The sequence below is a fragment of the Schistocerca gregaria genome, chromosome 4 (genome assembly GCF_023897955.1).
Source record: "Schistocerca gregaria isolate iqSchGreg1 chromosome 4, iqSchGreg1.2, whole genome shotgun sequence".
NCBI lineage: Eukaryota > Metazoa > Arthropoda > Insecta > Orthoptera > Acrididae > Schistocerca > Schistocerca gregaria.
In genome coordinates, this window is record NC_064923.1 from 682522834 (window position 1) to 682545955 (window position 23122).

Below are 23122 nucleotides of genomic sequence, written 5' to 3' on the forward strand. Positions count from 1 at the left end.
TCATTAAATACTCTACAGTTCAGTAGAACAGAACACTCGGATGTATTGAGTCACTAGGAAAGTAAAAGAATTCTGTCTAGACAAAATGACCGAGGAGTGATTCAAAGTTATCTACACCGAGTTGAAAACAATTATTAATTGCAGATAAAGTAAATAAGTGGTCCGTGCAAGAAAATTACAACACTACACTTTTACGTGAGATGCATTTGATGGTTGTGGTTCTGTGGCTAGATTAAAGCCGCAAATGTACTCATAGCTGTTGATGTAATAGGGGCTCTGAAAATTATGTTCTTGGAGTCTAGTTTTTGTCATTCAGAGCCAACCAACAAATGAATAATTAGCCAATTATCTTCCACATTTGAGACATTATTAATCAATCTTGCTGATTTCCGAGCCACATTCAGCACACAAGATGTGAACAGTTTGCGTGCTATCCACCGGTTGATTGTGCGACAGAGTCCTTGCGGTTTCATCACCAAATACGTTTTTTCTATTATCGACATGCGGGTTTCGTAACGGAAGAAATTCCCTCAAGGTTTTAAATAAATACAAACCCACGTTCCCTATGCACAAACCAGTTTTACAAATAATAATATAACAGCGTTTAAGCAGAATGTAGATTTGAAAATTCTATACGCTGATTAATTACATTGAGATAAACTGACAGAAAATATGACTAAACATTCACATACACGCTTAACCAAAGAATGTGGTGACAAATATGTCACATTAAGCATAATAAGACAAAGAAATTACACGATGTGGGTATATTCTATATTGGACAAAAGTGTTAGAAGGTAACTACTAAGATGATCTGCCAAAGCGTTATTATTCTGAAGAGTAAGGGTTATGTAAGTAGGCTGTTTAGGTTTTTTTATTGGTAACGCCACATAGCGCTCTGTATGAAAAATCACTGGCTGTGCTGTGTGCAGTCAGTGGCTGGTTGGCATTGTTGTAATACTCGCCATTGTAGTGTTGGGCAGCTGAATGTTAACAGCGTGTAGCGTTGCGCAGTTGGAGGTGAGCCGCCAGCAGTGGTGAACGTGGGGAGAGAGATGGCGGAGTTTTGAAATTTGTAAGACTGGATGTCATGAACTGCTATATATATTATGACTATTAAGGTAAATACATTGTTTGTTCTCTATCAAAATCTTTCATTTGCTAATTATGCCTATCAGTAATTAGCTCCTTCAGTAGTTTGAATCTTTTATTTAGTTGGCAGTAATGGCGCACGCTATATTGCAGTAGTTCGAGTAACGAAGGTTTTTGGTGAGGTAAGTGATGTGTGAAAGGTATAGGTTAATGTTAGTCAGGGCCATTCTTTTGTAGGGATTATTGAAAGTCAGATTGCGTTGCGATAAAAATATTGTGTGTCAGTTTAAGCACAATCATGTATAATTTTTCTAAGGGGACGTTTCAATTACAACACAGTACCCTACCACTTCATTAGAATGTGTATTTTTTTCAAGGTAACTCTGTCAGCGTCGAAGCGGCGTGCAGTTCTTTGCTGAGACAGATAAGCAATTTTGTAACAAATGCATTGCTCATTCGAGACGTAGTACGGCCCAAAATGTGATTTCCGAGCATTGCTACTCCATCTCATAGTACCCAGTTTACAATCTACTGCTGTCAACATAATTTTCTCCCTAAAGGTGAGGAACATCTTGGATATTCGCAACACATTTTTTTCGTCGCAGTGCTACATTTGTTATACACTCCTGGAAATTGAAATAAGAACACCGTGAATTCATTGTCCCAGGAAGGGGAAACTTTATTGACACATTCCGGGGGTCAGATACATCACATGATCACACTGACAGAACCACAGGCACATGGACACAGCAACAGAGCATGCACAATGTCGGCACTAGTACAGTGTATATCCACCTTTCGCAGCAATGCAGCTGCTATTCTCCCATGGAGACGATCGTAGAGATGCTGGATGTAGTCCTGTGGAACGGCTTGCCATGCCATTTCCACCTGGCGCCTCAGTTGGACCAGCTTTCGTGCTGGACGTGCAGACCGCGTGAGACGACACTTCATCCAGTCCCAAACATGCTCAATGGGGGACAGATCCGGAGGTCTTGCGGGCCAGGGTAGTTGACTTACACCTTCTAGAGCACGTTGGGTGGTACGGGATACATGCGGACGTGCATTGTCCTGTTGGAACAGCAAGTTCCCTTGCCGGTCTAGGAATGGTAGAACGATGGGTTCAATGACGGTTTGGATGTACCGTGCACTATTCAGTGTCCCCTCGACGATCACCAGAGGTGTACAGCCAGTGTAGGAGATCGCTCCCCACACCATGATGCCGGGTGTTGGCCCTGTGTGCCTCGGTCGTATGCAGTCCTGATTGTGGCGCTCACCTGCACGGCGCCAAACACGCATACGACCATCATTGGCACCAAGGCAGAAGCGACTCTCATCGCTGAAGACGACACGTCTCCATTCGTCCCTCCATTCACGCCTGTCGCGACACCACTGGAGGCGGGCTGCACGATGTTGGGGCGTGAGCGGAAGACGGCCAGACGGCCTAACGGTGTGCGGGACCGTAGCCCAGCTTCATGGAGACGGTTGCGAATGGTCCTCGCCAATACCCCAGGAGCAACAGTGTACCTAATTTGCTGGGAAGTGGCGGTGCGGTCCCCTACGGCAGTGCGTAGGATCCTACGGTCTTGGCGTGCATCCGTGCGTCGCTGCGGTCCGGTCCCAGGTCGACGGGCACGTGCACCTTCCGCCGACCACTGGCGACAACATCGATGTACTGTGGAGACCTCACGCCCCACGTGTTGAGCAGTTCGGCGGTACGTCCACCAGGACTCCCGCATGCCCACTATACGCCCTCGCTCAAAGTCCGTCAACTGCACATACGGTTCACGTCCACGCTGTCGCGGCATGCTACCGGTGTTAAAGACTGCGATGGAGCTCCGTATGCCACGGCAAACTGGCTGACACTGACGGCGGCTGTGCACAAATGCTGCGCAGCTAGCGCCATTCGACGGCCAACACCGCGGTTTCTGGTGTGTCCGCTGTGCCGTGCGTGTGATCATTGCTTGTACAGCCCTCTCGCAGTGTCCGGAGTAAGTATGGTGGGTCTGACACACCGGTGTCAATGTGTTCTTTTTTCCATTTCCAGGAGTGTAATTCACTCTACAGTTAATAATACATCCTCTCGGTCCGTATTCTACTTTCTGCCCCTCTCTGCAACACATCTTGCTACTGAGTGCCAGTTAAGTCATTTTACTTGCAATAAATGCCGAAAAACATGTTACTGAAAGGACGTACGTAATTAAAGCAGCAGTTTCCAAACGATGTAGAAAGAGACCACTACTCAGAATGGAGAACTTGAGCCAGGGGGAAATGTCACGGAACAAAAAAATTTAACGAACATTTTACCGATGTCGCTTTAAGTGTCTTCACGTAAATGGGGTCTGCCACGATATGACAGATAAATCGCACAGACAGATGATTTGCACGTTACACCGTTGGTACTGGTCAGTGTGCATGACTGCACAAGTTCAGCAGTCACCAATTGTGGCTATGTTAGTTAGGTAAGCCCATTTTAATAATCCCCCGCTCGTGATAAACCTCCGAAATGTCTCAGTTGGCCAGTGAGTCGTAGATGATGGTATAAGGGGCCCACAGTACTACAGTACAGCTGGCCATGCCTTCCTACCCGAGTTTTGCGGTAATTAAGCCAGTCCGCCCTTGAACTGACTCAGTTAACCGCCGCATATTGTTATATGGAGATGCAATCGTAGTTTTATGTCCCCTTGCAGAGCCGTAGCAATGCCATCGGATTCTGAAAGTACAATTCTACTCTCCATGTTTTACATAATGAAGTGGGAAGAATCTTTCTGTGCAAATAATTTTTACAAATGATGTCATCATGGCGCATGTATTTAAGAAACAACGTAAAATGAACTTGTCCAAAGTATAAGCTAGCTATTAATGGTACGAGAGCATGGTCTACTGCATGACTAGAACGAAAGGCATCCTATCGACGGCTGCCGACTATGGCCCACAGTCTGTAACTTGAGCGTACAGTCGGTTTAGTTCGTATAACATCGTACATCTTCAGTTATCCCAAAAATATTCACTTATTTATGAATACAAACGTTTCCCTGGCTTTGTAAAGCTACTGAAAGATAGTGTGTAGGACCCGTACACTCCTGCTAATGTCTGAGTGACAAAAGGCAACTTTTGTTAGCAAATACTTATCAAAAACAGTTACTTGATTCGCTTAGGATTAAATGAGGATTCCCTACGTACCTCTTTCCTGACGTCACGAGCGATTTCAGCACTGGCACCTCACACCACTTGCTCTGAAAGTTCCAGGTCGCCAACCAGCTCTGCTAGTCAATGTGGAAACCTACCACTCGCTCATTATGCCATACGTTATGTAGGACTTCACGTGTGTGAATCAGCAAAACTGGAAATAAAGTAAAATGCGGTCTTATCTGCAAATATGGGGTGTAAGGTTACACCACCTTTTCGGCAAGCTCGTACCAATCAGAGGGGAAAAACTGCTTTTTGTCGTGAGACCAAAAATAGCACAAAAACCAAAACGACCGCAAGACGTGTTCAACACGCTGTCCACCGTTTTCAACCGCAAATTGAAATCGCGAAAGAGGATATTCCTCAAAAGATCGAAGTGTCTCGGAATTGACGTACAGAATGCGTAGCGCAGTGCATGCCTTCAGTTCAGCAACGTTCGTAATTGGACAGCTGAATACAACCTCTTTCAGATAACCCTCCCACTGGGAGTCACACGGATGAAGATCAGGTGATCGGGATGGCCAGGTTGTGGGGAAATGACGACTGGTAATTCTAGCATGTAGGAAGTACCTCAGCAGCAGCCGCTTCAATAGCTGTGCAGTGTGTGGAGGAGAGCCATCTCGCATAAAAAAAAAAATCCTACCCACGCATCGACGCTGTTGAAAGGCTGCAATAACGTTGGTGCACAAGAGATTCTCATGGCGTTTACCAGTAACGGTACAGATAACATATCCTACTACAATAAACGATGCCGTCATCCCGCACCACACAGTCACCTTCGAAGAGTGAAGTGGTAATGGTAGATGTGCGCACGGATTTTCCGTTTCCCATATTCTGCAATTCTGCGTGTTGACATGTCCTTGGAGATGTAAACCGGCTTCGTCAGTTGACTGGATTTTCCATGGTCTTTCATTTCATTGTCCACTTCCACGCGAGCAAGAAATTCCAGAGCGAACGCTTGTCTTGCTGGCAGGTCAGAAGGAGTCAAACCCTGAATATTGGCGACTTTGTAAAGGTAGCAATGCAGGATGCTTCGTAGCATTTTATGTACCGTACACGCATGCATGCCTAAAGTTCGGACAGTTTCCCGTGCACTGCATGACTGCACACCACCTTTCGACCTCTTCTGTAGTGCTGTGGCCACACCTTCGACGGACGTAGGATCAACTGCTTTCCTCCCTCTCTAACATTGCACTTTAAAAGAACTTGTCTTTCCGAATTTTGTAATAGTTCTCCACAGACCCTTAACAGACATCGGATCAATGCCTTAATTCATTCCTTTGAGTGTCCGGAACTTCTGCACTACTGGCGCGCACAGTCAGCATCCTTGTAAATGAATTTTACTATCAACACACGATTCTACATGGAGACAGCCAAGCTGGACCCAAACTGAGGAACAGCCGTCTGTTGGTGTGCATATTCTGACGCTTACGGCGCCATGTATTGGTCAAATGTTCGTTAAATTTCTTTGCTGCATTACGTTTCCCTCTGCGTTAGTAACAGGCTGCTCAAATTTGACGTCATTCCGAGCAGTGTTTCTCTTTCTATAGCGTTTTTAAACCGAAGCTTTAATTGCCGTTACAACGTACTTGGGAAAACGTGCGAAAGCTTTTACAGAATCTAAATAAATAAAAAGTCCCCACAGACGCGGCGACAGCTTCCCAGAAGCACGCTGTGTATCACCAAAGTCACAGCATCTGTGCTGATGACGCTAGCACCGAGTAGCTTAAAAATCAAAGGAAAAGTGCGCCTTCTCTGGAGAATTCGACTCGCGCAGTCCGTACGGTGCGTCGAAATAACCGTGGTAGCCCCGAGGTCACACAACGACACGAGGGTCACACGCAGATCCAGAGCCTCGTGACCGCAGAGAGCGGCTGTAACGCCTGCCAAACGGCTTCCAGGAAATCTGCATGTCGCTGTCGCTGTCGCTGCCACTGTAAAGGCGCCGGGCGAAATGAAACGGCGCCGACTTTCGTTACGAAACCCGAGAATAACGAGCCGGCCGACATCATTAACCTCTCTCGCCGAATAGAGTCTCGTTTTTCTCCCCTTTTCCTTCAAAGCTTTACATCATTCACAATAAAAATATTATGCAACTCAGTATATGCATTTCGTTCCTCCGCGTCTGAGACGAATCTACATATGTATTACAAATCATTTCACATGCCTAAAATTATTAAGAACTGCAGGCAGTATCATCCATCTCACGCAGTGGCGTGTTACGGAGTCTCTTTCCTAGGGCTAGAGCTGCCTCAGGTGCAAGGAGTTTATCTACCAGGTGATCAAAAAGTCAGTATAAATCTGAAAACTTAATAAACCACGGAATAATGTAGATATAGAGGTAAAAATTGACACACATGCTTGGATGACTTGGGGTTTTATTAGAACAACCCCATATTGTTAGACGCGTTAAAGATCTCTTGCGCTCGTCGTTTGGTGATGATCGTGTGCTCAGGCGCCACTTTCGTCATGCTTGGCCTTCCAGGTCCCCAGACCTCAGTCCGTGCGATTATTGTCTTTGGGGTTACCTGAAGTCTCAAGTGTATCGTGATCGACCGACATCTCTAGGGATGCTGAAAGACAACATCCGACGCCAGTGCCTCACCATAACTCCGGACATGCTTTACAGTGCTGTTCACAACATTATTCCTCGACTACACCTATTGTTGAGGAATGATGGTGGACATATTGAGCATTTCCTGTAAAGAACATCATCTTTGTTTTGTCTTACTTTGTTATGCTAATTATTGTTATTCTGATCAGATAAAGCGCCATCTGTCGGTCATTTTTTAAACTTTTGTATTTCTTTTGGTTCTCATAAAAACCCATGTCAATCCAAGCACGTGTGTCAATTTGTACCTCTCTATCTACATTATTCCGTGATTTATTCAGTTTTCAAATTTATACTGACACATTATCTTTGTGTTTGTATAAAACGGGAATTGTCCTCTGATAAACAGATTCGTAATTCATTTCAATCTGCACGCACTAGACCTCAAGAACAACCAGAAGAAACGAAGAACTCCACGATGATGGTTTCCCTACGTTGGTGGCGTGTCCTTTCATAACTGCACGATGTTCAAGAAGCATAAAATAAACGTGTCTTCTGTTCTCCACGTGAGTGCAAACGATGCTGGGTTCTGTTAAAGAGCACCTACTTCTAAGGAGACCAGAGATATATAAAATCCCGTACCGGCGTGGAATATCATACACTGGCCAGACGTGTCGCACTGTCAAAGACGCGCTGTATGCAGAAGTCACTTCAGCTTCGGTCAGTTAGAAAAGTCTGCTGCTGCTGAACACTGTTTTGACACGAGGCATAGATGAATCACGGAGTGACTAAGATCCTTTGGTCAGCCGCCACGTACTAGGACACCATAATCAAAAAGCAGTCGAAATACGTCGAAGAAACTACCTGATTAATAGAGACACAGGATTTCAACTTAGCAAGGCATGGGAATCAGCATTGCCTGCGCTAAGGCATCGCCGGCCGCTGGCAAAGGAATCCGAATCGACACATACGGGGAATGAGAGTCTGGACACTTAAACTGGACACTAACTCTGCGTGCGTGCGGGTTGGACAGCGATTCATGGCAGCGTTTTTTCCGCGCGAAAAGACATGGTACGTTTCTCCGGCAGGGGGCATTCGTTGTCGCCGTATTCCACGGTTTATCTACGATGGCGATGTACCCTATGGCGCTTGCGCTTTTCTAGCGAGCCAGTGCATATTTTGGGGGACCACTGCAGATGAAGAGTAGCTGTATTGTTGAAATATTGTGCAAGCTTTCACAACACTATCCAACGCGATACCCGTGAACCCATGAACTATTTATTACGTCGACATAATCCAAAACAGCACATATAATTTTAATCATAAAGTCAGTAACTGATTAGAATTATGAAGGAAGTAAATTGCTGTACAGGGGATAGGTGACCAGACTTGGAAGGATGTCAGTACGATTTTACTTTTAGAGTATGTTGCACGCAGGACGCAAATGCTTTCCCGCAGTTGGCACACGGTGTGCATCGGCTCTTTCCCTGGCAACCGCTGTATGAGGACTCGGCACGTCTTCCCAGATCTGACTTTAATCTAAGATGCAGTGTGACTAAATTAAGCGCAAGTTTATTTCCACAAGAAGCTCAAAATACTTCCCTCTGACGCAATACCATGCAGGCGTCCGCTCTACACATTGTCAATCCTCTCAATACATTGTCAATCACTCGTTCAACTTTGTCTGCCTAAGTTCATGAAATTTCAAACCGAATATGGTCTCGAAACTCTTCAAGAGTATGTGGCTTGTCTTTTAAATTCCGTTAAAATTAAAACTCGCGTGGAGTCGGGTCTCGGGAATGCGGAGATCAACTACTCGTACATTGTAATCAACATCACCTCTTAATGCTGTAGACGCAACTGAGATACGTTTTCATCCATTGACCTGCTGGAACGAACCGTAGTTTTTTTTCATTAGTTGTTAGTTCTCTGAACAAACGTTGCAGTATATTTTTCACATAACTTTTATATGTTCCGTGGAGAAAGATCGATCCAGTAATTCGTAGGGCACTAATTGCACGCCTGGTTTCACAACACGCAGAGGCTGATTCGGATTTCACTGTGACGTCGATTGTTTTGCGTTTCACGTACACCGATAAATACAGCTGTACTTCATCTAAAAGGGAAGTCCATCACGCACATGCTGTAATATCCAGTTGCAATACTGGCGCCAAGATCCAATATCGGAATTGTGTAACAATCACAGATCGGTCGACAGAACGATCGCTATATCAAGCAGAAATATACAGATAGCAGTATTTACATGCTGTCGCTTATTTTGCTCGGAACCGAGGTTGGAATCGTCCTACATGTCGATCAAGGGGCCTGAAGATGGCGCAGTAAATCGCCGAAACTGGTAGCCAAATAAAATAACTGCTGAAAGGTGTTTGATTTGACATCCTGTACTGAACAGCCGAGTCTCGCATCCGTCTCTGAAAAGATGGACATGCAGAGACAGTTTTAAATCGTTCTGTACGAATATTCCCAGATATTTTATGGATGTGACTGCTTCCAGTGACTGTTCTGCAACCGGATAATGATACAGTAACATTTCTTTCTGCCCACTTACGCTCAATGCGCTACATTTATGGCAATACCTGGCAATACCTGCTCCAACCGTAGATTCTCTACTGCGTTACGACATCTCTGTACACAACAGCACCACCCATGAAAAGCCTCTGGGCACTTCTTACTTTATCCAATAGGTCATTCATTATATTGTGAAAAGTAACACTTCCTTGCGCTACGGTCAATGTTGCCTTTTCGTCTGAAGATTTCTGTTTGTCGAGAGTGACATACTGTGTTCTGTTTCCTTTTCCCTCTCTCTTTCCTAGCGTTTATCCCGTCGTGCAGGGTTCAGTGATTTTGTGGAATGACAAAAATATTCTATTTTAAAGTAGTGGCTGCATTCCGTTCTTACCGCCTCTTTTTCTTCGTTTCCTATGCAGTAAATTCCAGAATATAATCCGGTTGTTCTCAGAAAGGTCATTCACAGCATTCATATTATGCCAGAAGTTTTTCTCCTAGGAATCCACCGTTCAGACCTCCAATAATGAGAGGGCTAAAGAGGTACAAATGTATAAAACTTTGCTCTCATATACTATATGGTATTGTTTTTAGAGTTGTATACTCTAAATAAATGTGAAAATTGCATGAAAAAGAAGAAAACAATTCGTGCAAAAAGTCCTGTAGCACACATGAAAATACGCAAAGGATTATGATTACAGGTCGCTACATGAATTGAGCATGGTGTAAAGCCCAAACGCACACGTAGTCATAAATTCTGAATGTCATAGCGTGAAATAAATCTAGACCTACATATGTTGCAGTGAATAACCTTCATCTGGTTACTGGGTGAGTTCAAGAAGTTTTGACATTTTTTGTTTGAGAGACAAGAAGAATGAATTATTAACTGACAACATCCCAAAAGTGTTGCATGGGGGAAATATTAGAAGATATGAAGATTGGGGGAGCAGGAGCATCCCTCGTTTAAGCAAGATACCATCAGCATCCTTCCCCATATACGGGCTGTGTGTACCGTACTGACATGTCATACTTGTAGTTGCACAAACGAGGGGGATCTCTAGGACGTCTGTATATCTGCCTGATTTGCCTATTTGCCTAATTTCTCTTATCTTCGTGGCTCTTACGCGAAAAGTACGTTGGCGGCGGTAGAACAGTTCTGCAATAAACTTCAAATGTCGGTTCTCCTTATTATCAATGGACACTGAATTAACAAAAGGGCAACGACAGCGAAAATGTTCACCTATCGCAACGATTGAAACCCAGATCTCATGCTAGTCACGATCAGGCACTTAATTGTTTTGCGTAATTGCTTTCCAAAGATGGGTGTAGCCTTTTTAATTTCTCTTCTCATTCCATTAGCCGGCCGTGGTGGCCGAGCGTTTCTAGGCGCTTCAGTCTGGAACCGCGTGACCGCTATGGTCGCAGGTTCGAATCCTGCCTCGGGCATGGATGTGTCTGATGTCCTTAGGTTAGTTAGGTTTAAGTAGTTCTAAGTTCTAGGGGACGGATGACCTCAGATGTTAAGTCCCATAGTGCTCAGAGCCATTTGAACTATTCCATTAAGACTTTTTCCTTTATTTCGTTTGGAAAAACTGTTTCGGGTGAGACTAGAAAATGGGCAACACTTTCAATTGCATTATTTCATGAAATATATTGTCTTCTGTTTCCCTGAAAGGTAATGCAAGTCTTTTCGAGAAACACATGTTCTATCCAACACAACACTTAAATTATTCGCATTAATCCTATGCCTATTGCCAACTTTTAAGATGGCATCACAGATCTTCATTTCAGCCAATACAGAATTATCACGCAGTGTTGATACTTTCTTGGTGCGCAGTGCTGGGCCATCTCAAGATCTAATACCAAAACACAGGAGGACTCTTGTTACTATCCCGGTCAGTTTCTCTTTATTTTAGAGTTAAATGTGACAATGGCTTATTTCGGTTGAAATCGATCATAAAAATTAAATAAAAACGTAATGGGCAGTGTTTACTTTATAACATCAAGCAACACGTGCTTATATTCTTTTTAGCATTCAGAAGAGTTCTGTTACAGTCTTTCTCAACAACGTATATGGCTATTGGTAACGGCAACCGACAGCTACACAGGCCAGGGTATGTGGTTGAAAACGAAGGTTCGCCTGCTTTGTCTGGAATTTTTAATATCTGACATACATACTGTTCTAGAAAGCTCTTACTCATGCACGCTGTACAAAGGCTATATTGCAGTCTGTTTGCGTATGACACGCAGACAGACACACAAAAGCCTCAGTGCAGTCTATTTGCAAATGGGGCAAAGGGAAACACGAAAGTCATACTGAACTTCCTGTATTGAAAAGGACGAGGTCATACATAGTTCTATTACTGCACCCCCTGATATTCTCTTTTTTCGGCCACTTTAATCTGTCCTTGTGATCGTCATGATGACAGACGCAACGAAATATGTAGATCAAAGCGTGGTATGAACAAGAAATTCTGGATGAGAAATGTAACGAAACGTTATATATGACTGACAGGGAACCGTCAGAGCATATGTTTTACCAAGTGAAAACATCTTATAGCCAAGATCGCATTAATTAATATTTATTATTGGCGTCAGGTTTCGACAGTGGAAACCGTTATCTTCTGATCACAAAATTTATGGTTATAAATCGTACTCCATTATTAGTTTATCACTCGTGATACGTCGTCATTATGTTAGAGAATATACAGCACTCTACACATAAGTATGTCAATAGTAAAACCACTTACAGATAAAAAGGACCTTGCGAAAATGGGCATGTTCACACACGTAACACCACACTGAGGCTTGTTGGTTCTTATAATACATACTCTGCCGAAGTACAAGGTGCACAAACAAACATAGCGCTACTGTACATGTCGTGTATCGACGCATCAAACGAGTAAGACGGGGTTTTCTTTCTGCAGTGGGGTTGAAGAATATAATTCGGTGGTTCGAATAACTGGCGACTTGGGAGCTCCTCCTGGGACAGTTCGACAGCCGATTGCGTCACAAATCGTTGAAGATGTTACTGTTGTCTTGGCTGAGAGTACCGTACGCAGTCTACATTCTTCAAGCAATGTACGAGCTGTGTTACGGTAGCTGAACATTCCATGGTCCACCGTGAAAAGATGTGAAATGGTATCCACGCTAACTTCACATTACTCACCAACTTTTACCACGTGACGCAGCATTCGGGAGGACGGCGGTTCAATCCCGTCTCCGGCCATCCTGATTTAGGTTTTCCGTGATTTCCCTAAATCGTTTCAGGCAAATGCCGGGATGGTTCCTTTGAAAGGGCACGGCCGATTTCCTTCCAAATCCTCCCCTAACCCGAGCTTGCGCTCCGTCTCTAATGACCTCGTTGTCGACGGGACGTTAAACACTAACCACCACCACCACGTGACGCAGACATTTGAGTAAACTTAACTCTTACGTTTCTTGCAAGGTTTGAAGATGGCGACATGTTGCCTTAGAGTATTTTCTGGAGTGGTGCACACTTAATGATCACTGGGGCTTGAGCACCTCTCACAATTGTAGCATTTGGGGATGGTCAAAGCCAAAAGCCAATGATCGTTTATGAAGTTCCTGTGCATATTAAACACGTCAATAGACAGGGTGTTACAAAAAGGTATAGGCAAACTTTCAAGAACCATTCCTCACACACAAATAAAGAAAAGATGTTACGTGGACATGTGTCCGGAAACGCTTAATTTCCATTTAGAGCTCATTTTAGTTTCGTCAGTATGTACTGTACTTCCTCTATTCACGTCCAGTTGGCCCAATTGAAGGAAGGCGATGTTGACATGCGACTTATTGCTCTACAGTACTAGCATCAAGCACGTCAGTACGTAGCATCAAAAGATTAGTGTTCATCACGAACGTGGTTCTGCAGTCAGTGCAATGTTTACAAATGCGGAGTTGGCAGATGCCCATTTGATGTATGGATTAGCACGGGGAAATATACGTGGCGCGGTACGTTTGTATCGAGACAGATTTCCAGAACGAGGGTGTCCCGACAGGAAGACGTTCGAAGCAATTAATCGGCGTCTTATGGAGCACGGAACATTCCAGCCTATGACTCGCGACTGGGGAATACCTCGAACGACAAGGACACCTGCAAAGGACGAGGCAATTAGTCGTGCAGTTGACGATAACCCTAATATCAGCGTCAGAGAAGTTGCTGCTGTACAAGGTAACGTTGACCACGTCACTATATGGAGAGTGCTACGGGAGGACCAGTTGTTTCCGTACCATGTACAGCGTTTGCAGGCACTATCAGCAGCTGATTGGCCTCCACGGCTACACTTCTGCGAATGGTTCATCCAACAATGTGTCAATCCTCATTTCAGTGCAAATGTTCTCTTTACGGATGAGGCTTCATTCCAACGTGATCAAATTGTAAATTTTCACACTCAACATGCGTAGGCTGACGAGAATCCGCACGCAATTGTGCAATCACGTCATCAACACAGACTTTCTGTGAACGTTTGAGCAGGCATTGTTGGTGATGTCTTGACTGGGCCCCATGTTCTTCCACCGACGCTCAATGGAGCACGTTATCATGATTTTATACGGGATTGTCTACTTTGCCAACATGCTCTACGGAAGAGAGGCGCTTTGAACTCTACTGTTCTCATGCCACACCTCACATTACCCTTGAGGTCACTTGCTTATTGCACAGCGCATTTGGACAAAACCGATAACAGACCGATCGTCCCAAACTGCGTGTCCACTAAGGTCACCAGATTTGAACCCATCTCACTTTCGGCAGTGGGATTACCTAGAGGACAGAGTTCGTCGCCGTAACAATAACACCTGCATGAAGCTGAAGTGAGCATAGAGACAGAGGCAGTAAATATCCCATCTAAGACGTTTCAGGCAGCAGTAGAGCAACTCCTCTTGGGCTTCCAGGCTTTCGTGGATAAAGATGGTTGTCACATTGTGCAACATTTGTAACCTGAAACGTAAACATGGTACGCAGTTAACAAATATTATCCTATCATGTGACCATTAATCGTTTATTCGATATTTCTCTACCGCACGTCCTTATAAATTTTTCCGCAAAGTTTCATTGGCATGACTCCTAAGTACTTTGTGCAGCTAAACCGAAATGCTAATCACTTGCATATTCAAGCAACTGACAGACTCCATGTGAAATTGAAGTTTTTTTTGCATGCTGTCTTTATGGTGTTGCAATTTTAACGGCCAACAGGGTATTTACCACCTTTCCGTGTTCATGTGCCCAATTAATTTTAACATTCTACGACAGTACGACATATCAGATGTTTCCAGTTTCCTCCTGTCCGGAATTCTCAAGATCTATTTTCCTCTTGCATGCTTAGCCTTACGAGCTTCTTCCTCTAACCCACACAAATGTTTGACATCGTTAGGGCCCTCTTATTAAAGAAAGCGTTTTCTCGGTTGTTCCAATATGCTTCTGCTACGTTCCTTCTTTTTCTCATTCCTCGCGATCTTGCATCCTGAAGAAGAGCTTTCTCTTCTTGCTACTATTTCATTCCCAATTTTAATTTGAAAGAAGTCATTGTTCTCCTTTATGTTACTCCACAGTACCGTCGTTTTGTCTTCGTGTATCCCTAATCCACGTTCTGTGTAATATACGACATCCATACCATCCATAAAGTCTCTAATTGTCTCTTGCATCCGACTAGAAAACCTATGCCGTAAGTGGACTCTAGCAAGACGCCAGCAACGATATGTGTACCATATGCACTTTTATTCCATTTCCTACATTATCTTTTTTGTTTACACAACATAACAGTGGAACAAGAGTGCTGATAAGCTACGACCCACCATTTCACTTTTCTTAACAGACTTTCTTCGTTTTCCTCTTATATTACTTCCACTTGATTTTTGTTGAACTTAAAAGTTACTTTTCGGTCTTTGTTCTTCTACTCAGCTCATGATTGAGAACGTCTGGCATCACCCTATACTGCCGAGGGATCCTTCTAGGTTCACAAATATTAGAAAGGTTATGAGCACACCACGGTTTCAAATAACCGATATTTTTGTGGACATTTCACGGCCTATAATTTTGTCAGTTTAACTCTCCATAAGCAAGATGGTACGGGTTGTGCGCCGTTGTTTTAAACCACAGTTGCATAACACAGAACAATTCGGCATTTTTTTTAATTTGAATTTATTGGCTTTCGGTTTGTAGCCATATAGCGGTCTCAGAAGTGGAAAGACGACACGACAGTGTGTTTGAGGCAACTTTCGTATCAGTAATCGCAGTACGAATGTAAGGACAACACAACACCAAGTCCCCTAAAGGAGAATATTTCCGACCCGGCCAGAAATCGAACCCTGGCCCCGTCGGTTAGCAATCTGCCGCGCAGACGCCGCAGCTACTGAGGCGGACCATCAAATCTTTAAACAGTGGACAGAATAAGTCGGTGAATATGGAATTGCACATAATAAAATAAAACAAGTTAATTAATTGTATAAAATCCCTTGGGATAATGGTGAAGGCCAGGCCAAGTCGTTTAAAGTTTAAACCGAAGAATGTTTATTAAATGAAATATGCACAACTATGAGAATGGTGACTCACCTACATTTACAGATTGCGGATTAATAAAATATTTAAAAATAACAAATTAGGCAGTGCACGGAATGCAATACAAACGGAGCATTAAAGTCAGTAGCAAGCGATAATAAAGTTCCTACGACAGCATAGCAACGCTCGAAATCAGCAACAAATATTTTAATCAGCAACAAATATTTTAAGTTCAAAAGTGCAGAATCTCACAATCACGACGAAAACTAAAGTTCATTATGGTAAATAGCTATCGCGACATAATATCTAACAACTTCGTCACAGTATTATAAATAATAAGTGCAGTGAAATATTATACTTCATAACTGCCTCGATTACTCAAACAAAATTAAAGTTCATATGGTTGTACCAAAACAGTCACCGAAAACAACCTAAGAGAAATATATACGAAGACAGTATCTTGTTCTCGAAAGAACAGTTACTGTTGATGAATTTGCTGCTTTTCCCTGGAATAAATGATGACTAACTGACAACCTCAGCTGCCGACAGGTGTTGTTGATATACCTCTATGTGGACAACTGAAAACGAGTGCCCCTACCGGGCTCGAACCCGGGATCTCCTGCTTACATGGCAGACGCTCTATCCACCTGAGCCACCGAGGACACAGATGAACAGCGCGACTGCAGGACTTATCCCGTACACGCTTCCCGTGAGACTCACATTCCTAACGATCCACAATTCTACAAAGTAGGTACAGGATGATCTCGAGGTCTTCTCAGCGGGATTGATTCATGGTGTACTTCTGAGTGCTCAGCTGTTGTTTCCATTTTATGATAGAACAAGTGTTAAGACAGGAGGGAATAACTTCCATGATGCTAAAGAGAGCAGGCGAGGGTAAATAGGAAAGAGAGACATTGGAATTTACCCAACAAATAAGTGGGGGCGGTTGGTGCAGAGATTGGCGCAGGAGAGGAAGCCATTACGGGCCACATCTAACCAGCCAGAAGAGTGATGAAACAAACCATGACTGCGCACATGTAAGTACCATTTGGTTGTAATTAAAGTGCAGCTACTCACAGAACACTACCGTGGCCTGCAATTTTTGTAAGGCAGCGAAACTAGGCAGATATTCTAATGCATTAATGTGGAACAGATTTAAGCTGAATAAGAATAGTTCCAATTTTGGCCACCAGGTGCAAATCTGACGACTTGATTTTAAGAAAGACGTATAGCAATGTTTCTGCATGTAATGGCTCCGAAACGGGCCGTGGGCAGGGAAGGTCAAAGAAGGGAGAAAAGCATAATGTTCATTTTATTATTAACCACCGTGTCCACAAATTTGTTCAAAACAGGCACCGACGACGTCGACAAGATGCTGCATCCGTAAAACGACATGATCAACAGTTGCTTGCAGCAGTTCTTGTGGAATCTGCGCAACTTGTTTATGTAAACTGCCTTTCATATCAGATAGATAAAATGGGTTCAAATGGTTCTGAGCACTATGGGACTAACATCTGAGGTCATCAGTCGCCTAGAACTTAGAACTAATGGAACCTAACTAACCTAAGGACATCGTACACATATCCATGCCCGATGCAGGATTCGAACCTGCGACCGTAGGGGTCGCGCGGTTCCAGACTGAAGCGCCTAGAACCGCTCGGCCAAACAGGCCGGTATATCAGATAGAGACTATCTACATGGATTCTCAGCAAGTCACGTTTAAGTACCTGGCAGAGGGAGCTTGGCAAACGCGTTCTTTTAATATCCGCAGAACCAAAAGTCACGTGGGGTCACACCAGGTGATATTGCAGGCCATGCATATCACGTTTGTGGAAGGCTGCATTAAGCGGATGTTCCACTGCTCGTGCGACATCAGGCGTTGCCCCGTCTTGCACGTGAACAGTGTGAAACCTCCACTTATAAAAATTTATGAATTACTGTGCTGGCAAACGTCTTAAGTTATTTGATTTTCAAACAGCTGAGCAAAACTGAATGTGCTCAGACATTTCTCTCATTATTAATTCTGATCATCAATAAACTGACACACAATATTTTTAGCGCAACACAATCTGACTTTCAATAATCCCCACAAAAGAATGGTTCTGACAAACAATAACTTATACCTTTCATTAATCACTTACCTCACCAAAAATCTTCGTTACTCGAACTACTGCAATACAGCGAGCGCCATTACTGCCAGCTAAATAAAAGATTCTAACTACGGAAGGCACTAACTACTGATAGGCATAGTCAGCAAATGAAAGATTTTGATAGAGAACAAACAATGTATTTACCTTAATAGTGTTCAAAAGTCATAATATGTATATATCAGTTCATGACATCCATATTTACAAATTTCCTTTTTCTTGCGGACACACGTCTAGATCGTCCACTCTCAAAACTCTGGCCTCTCTCTTCCCACATCCACCACTGCTGGCGGCTGACCTCCAACTGCGCAACGCTACGCTATGTTCACATCCCACTTCCCAACACTACAACCGCGAATATTCCAACAATGCCAACCAGCCACAGACTGCACACAACACAGCCAGTGATTTTCATACAGAGCGCTACGTGGCGTTACCTACATAAAAACTAAATAGCCTACTTACAAGTGGTTTCCACACAGTTGCGCTCTTTCAAACGGCTTTAAGCACTATCGGACTTAACATCTGAGGTCATCAGTCCCCCAGACTTAGAACTACTTAAACCCAACTAACCTAAGGACATCATACACATCCATGCACGATGCAGGATTCGAATCTGCGACCGTAGCAGAAACGCGGTTCCGGACTGAAGCGCCTAGAACCGCTCGGTCACAGCGGCCGGCTTGCGCTCTTTCAAAGCAGGAAACATATGGTGTTCGTGGTGGTGAGTGTTTAACGTCCCGTCGACAACGAGGTCAGAGACGGAGCACAAGCTCGGGTTAGGGAAGGATTGGGAAGGAAATCGGCCGTGCCCTTTCAAAGGAACCATCCCGGCATTTGCCTGAAACGATTTAGGGAAATCAAGGAAAACCTAAATCAGGATGGCCGGAGACGGGATTGAACCGTCGTCCTCCCGAATGCGAGTCCAGTGTGCTAACCACTGCGCCACCTCGCTCGGTAGGAAGTCAGGTAAACCTAAAGGCCTTCAGGACGTATTCTCTTCAAAGAAGAACTGACCGAGAATGAAGGTAGTTGTGAACCTACACCAGTCACATACTGCGAATGCAGTGGCTCTTCGTGCGCAACACGAAGGCCGGAGTGGCCGAGCGGTTCTAGGCGCTACGATCTTGAACCGCGCGACCGCTGCCGTGGCAGGTTCAAATCTAGCCTCGGGCCTGGATGTGTGCTATGTCCTTAGGTTAGTTAGGTTTAAGTAGTTCTAAGTTCTAGGGGACTGATGACGTCAGCAGTTAAGCCCCATAGTGCTCAGAGCCATTAGAACCATTTTTTGCATAACACGAAGTTAAACACTAACCTAAATTCGGCAGTTCAGCGTATTCCATGAACCCTGTATGTAAAATGTGCCTCGTCACTCCACAGAATACTGCACGGTTATGTATCACCAACTGCAGTTAGTGCCAGAAAAGGAACTGTAAATTCAAAGCGTTGCTGCGGATCATGAGGTTTCAGTTGCTGCACCGTCTGGATCTTGTACGGGTACCAGCGTGAGATAGGCCACGAAACTTCACGTACTGTTGAACATCGAATGGACAATTCTCGTGATACCGCACGAGCTCCAGCACTGCCCGGAGTACGTGCTGCGTGGTCAGTTACAGCGGCAGCAACCTCGTCAGTAAATGCCACGGGACGGGACACCTCCTCTTCCAGTGTCAACACAAAGATCACGGGAGTTTTCGAATTTCATTGTCATCTTCTTTAAACTATTTAATGACATCGGGCCTCTCAAAATGGTTCAAATGGCTCTGAGCACTATGCGACTTAACTGCTGAGGTCATCAGTCGCCTAGAACTTAGAACTAATTAAACCTAACCTAAGGACATCACACACATCCATGCCCGAGGCAGGATTTGAACTTGCGACCGGTGCGGTCGTTCGGCTCCAGACTGTAGCGCCTAGAACCGCACAGCCACACCGGCCGGCCCGGGCCTCTCACATTTGACCTTTCAGTCGGCGGCACTCTCTCAATTCGGCACTGTAATTGCTGCCGTTTACCTAAAAAAGTTTCATTAACAATGCCCGGTTCTCTTCTCCACAGCCATATCGTTCACTGACGTTATGATTTGTCAAATGACTGCATGGATGTCACATCGTCATATAAACAGTTGACAGCGCCGGATTTGCATGTGGGAGCGACAAATGGATTTTTTTTTTCAGCGAAAATAGGTTCCGCATTAATGCATTAGGATATCTACCAAGTTTCGATGACATACGATAGCTAGAACCCACACTCGACCGTTTAGCCAAATAACATGACAATTATAATAACATTGGACTGCAAAGAAGAACCGTTGTAAAATCGTTGTAACTGTAATACAGATTCTTTGTATCTTGCAAAATTTACACTTCATATTGTTCTCTCCTTACATCAGTATCAACTGTAATTCATAATATATCATCATAAACATAAGAAACGTTGAAAAAGGTTGAAGATAAGACTTTCATAGGAAATATGATGGCGGATGTGATTTGCTAGCTTGAGTCGACATCAGTACTACATCTACATCCATACTCCGCAAGCCACCTGTGTGTGGCGGAGGGTACCCTGAGTACCTCTATCGTTCTCCCTTCTATTCCAGTCTCGTGTTGTTCGTGGAAAGAAGGATTGTCGGTATGCTTCTGTGTGGGCTCTAATCTCTCTTATTTTATCCTCATGGTCTCTTCGCCAGATATACGTAGGAGGGAGCAATATCCTGCATGACTCTTCGGTGAAGGTATGTTCTCGAAACTTTAACAAAAGCCCGTACTGAGCTACTGAGCGTCTCTCCTGCAGAGTCTTCCACTGGAGTTTATCTATCATCTCCGTAATGCTTTCGCGATTACTAAATGATCCTGTAACGAAGCGCGCTGCTCTCCTTTGGATCTTCTCTATCTCTTCTGTCAACCCTATCTGGTACGGATCCCACACTGCTGAGCAGTATTCAAGCAGTGGGCGAACAAGCATACTGTAACCTACTTCCTTTGTTTTCGGATTGAATTTCCTTAGGATTCTTGCAATGAATCTCAGTCTGGCATCTGCCTTACCGACGATCAACTTTATATGATCATTCCATTTTAAATCACTCCCAATGCTCACTCTATGCATTAGGGTCTCTACCAAGTTTCGATGACATACAATAGCTAGAAACCGCACTCGAGCATTTAGCACAAATAACACAATTATAATAACATTGGACTGCGAAAGAAAAACCACTGTAAAATCGTTGGAACTGTAATACAGATTCTTTTTATCTTGCAAAATTTACGCTTCATATTGGTCTCTCCTTACATGACCCGCCAGGTTAGCGGAGAGCGCGAATGAGCTGCTTCCTGGACTCGGGTAGGCGCACCGGCCCCGGATCGAATCCGCCCGGCGGATTACCGTCGTCGGTCGGTGTGCCGGCCAACCTGGATGTGGTTTTTAGGCGGTTTTCCACATCCCGCTAGGTGAATACCGGGCTGGTCCCCACGTTCCGTCTCAGTCAGTCGACTCGCAGACATCTGAACACGCTCGCACTATTCCTTGAACTACACTCGACGCAGACAGCAGGGGTACACTAATTCCGTCCCGGGGGGGGGGGGGGGGGGAGGGGGGTTGTTACGGGTGGCGGCAGGAAGGGCATCCGGCCACCGCTTTCCACTAACCTTGCCAAACCCGTTCCTAACAATGCCTACCCTGCGTCATCGTGGGACATGGCACCAGTGAAAGAAAAGAAAGGAAGAATTGTTCTCTCCTTACATCAGTACCAACTATAATACATAACATATCGTCATAAACATAAGAAACGTTGAAAGAGGTCGGGGATAAGACTTTTATAGGAAATATGACGACGGATGTGATTTGCTAACTGGAGTCGACTTCAGTAAACACAGAAGGCAACGGTATGGCGTCGTAATTTTAAAAGTAAAGAGTGACGGTGCTGAAAGAATCACAAAAAGTGGGTAAGGACATGAAGGGAAGAGGGATACTGTAGGAAAGAAAATTTAACAGAGAAACTAGGAGAAGAGGATGTGACAGGTAGCTTAGATATCTGTTTAAGTACACGCTGATATTGCTACTAGTAACAAAATTGTGAACTAAGTGTTGTGGATGCCCGTATTTACGGGAGTATGTGGAATTAATAAGGACACATATGAACTTTTGAAGCCACAAGTGGTAACTCCCACAGGCATGCGCTGGGAGTGACGGGAAACTCAGCCTGCGTGCACGCCACGCAACTACCGGCTCCAGTTTCGCGCGACGCACGGGCCCACAAGCGCACACTCTTTCCCACGCTGTGTTCACTAATTCCGTGGCGCTGGCACCGAGTACCCGGGGGCTGCTATTTCACTTCATTTGAGCTCAAATTTGCCTGTTTACCTTCGTTACTTACACTTGTACTGCCGCACTGCACTACCACACCACGATATTATTGCACTAGGCCTCACATGGCCGTCATCGTAAACACACGGTGACATTGCAGTAAACAAGTAGAGTGGTAGCTAAGGAAAGCGCATCGCACTGTGCATGATTACAACATAGTTGTGCGTATATTGTCAAGTGCTTCAGCGTGTTCACGCGAAATATCACGATAAAGAACTCACGAGTAGCCGACCGAAGGGGCCCCATTCCCACGAACAATAACTTAATGGTTCACTAATACCTAAGGTGCAAAACCTAGCCCGCCGGAGTGGCCGTGCGGTTCTAGGCGCTGCAGTCTGGAGCCAAGTGACCGCTACGGTCGCAGGTTCGAATCCTGCCTCGGGCATCGATGTGTGTGATGTCCTTATGTTAGTTAGGTTTAATTAGTTCTAAGTTCTAGGGGACTGATACCTCAGATGTTAAGTCCCATAGTGCTCAGAGCCATTTCAACCGTTTTTGTAAAACCTGACACTAAAGTTGTGGTGCTTAACACTCAGCGTGCGGCTGACGTAGGATTGAGGTCCTTGTGAAGAATTTATGATTGTCTTCCACGGTGTCAAAAGTATAATTACCTCTCTCGCAAGCATCTGTGAGGCCTGCCGACTTCGTAGTTGTTGCTAGACGGTGGCAGCAGCATCACTGGAAAAATTTGCCGTTTCTGAAACCTTTGTTACCGTCTCTTCGTTCGTAGGCGCTAGCTGATG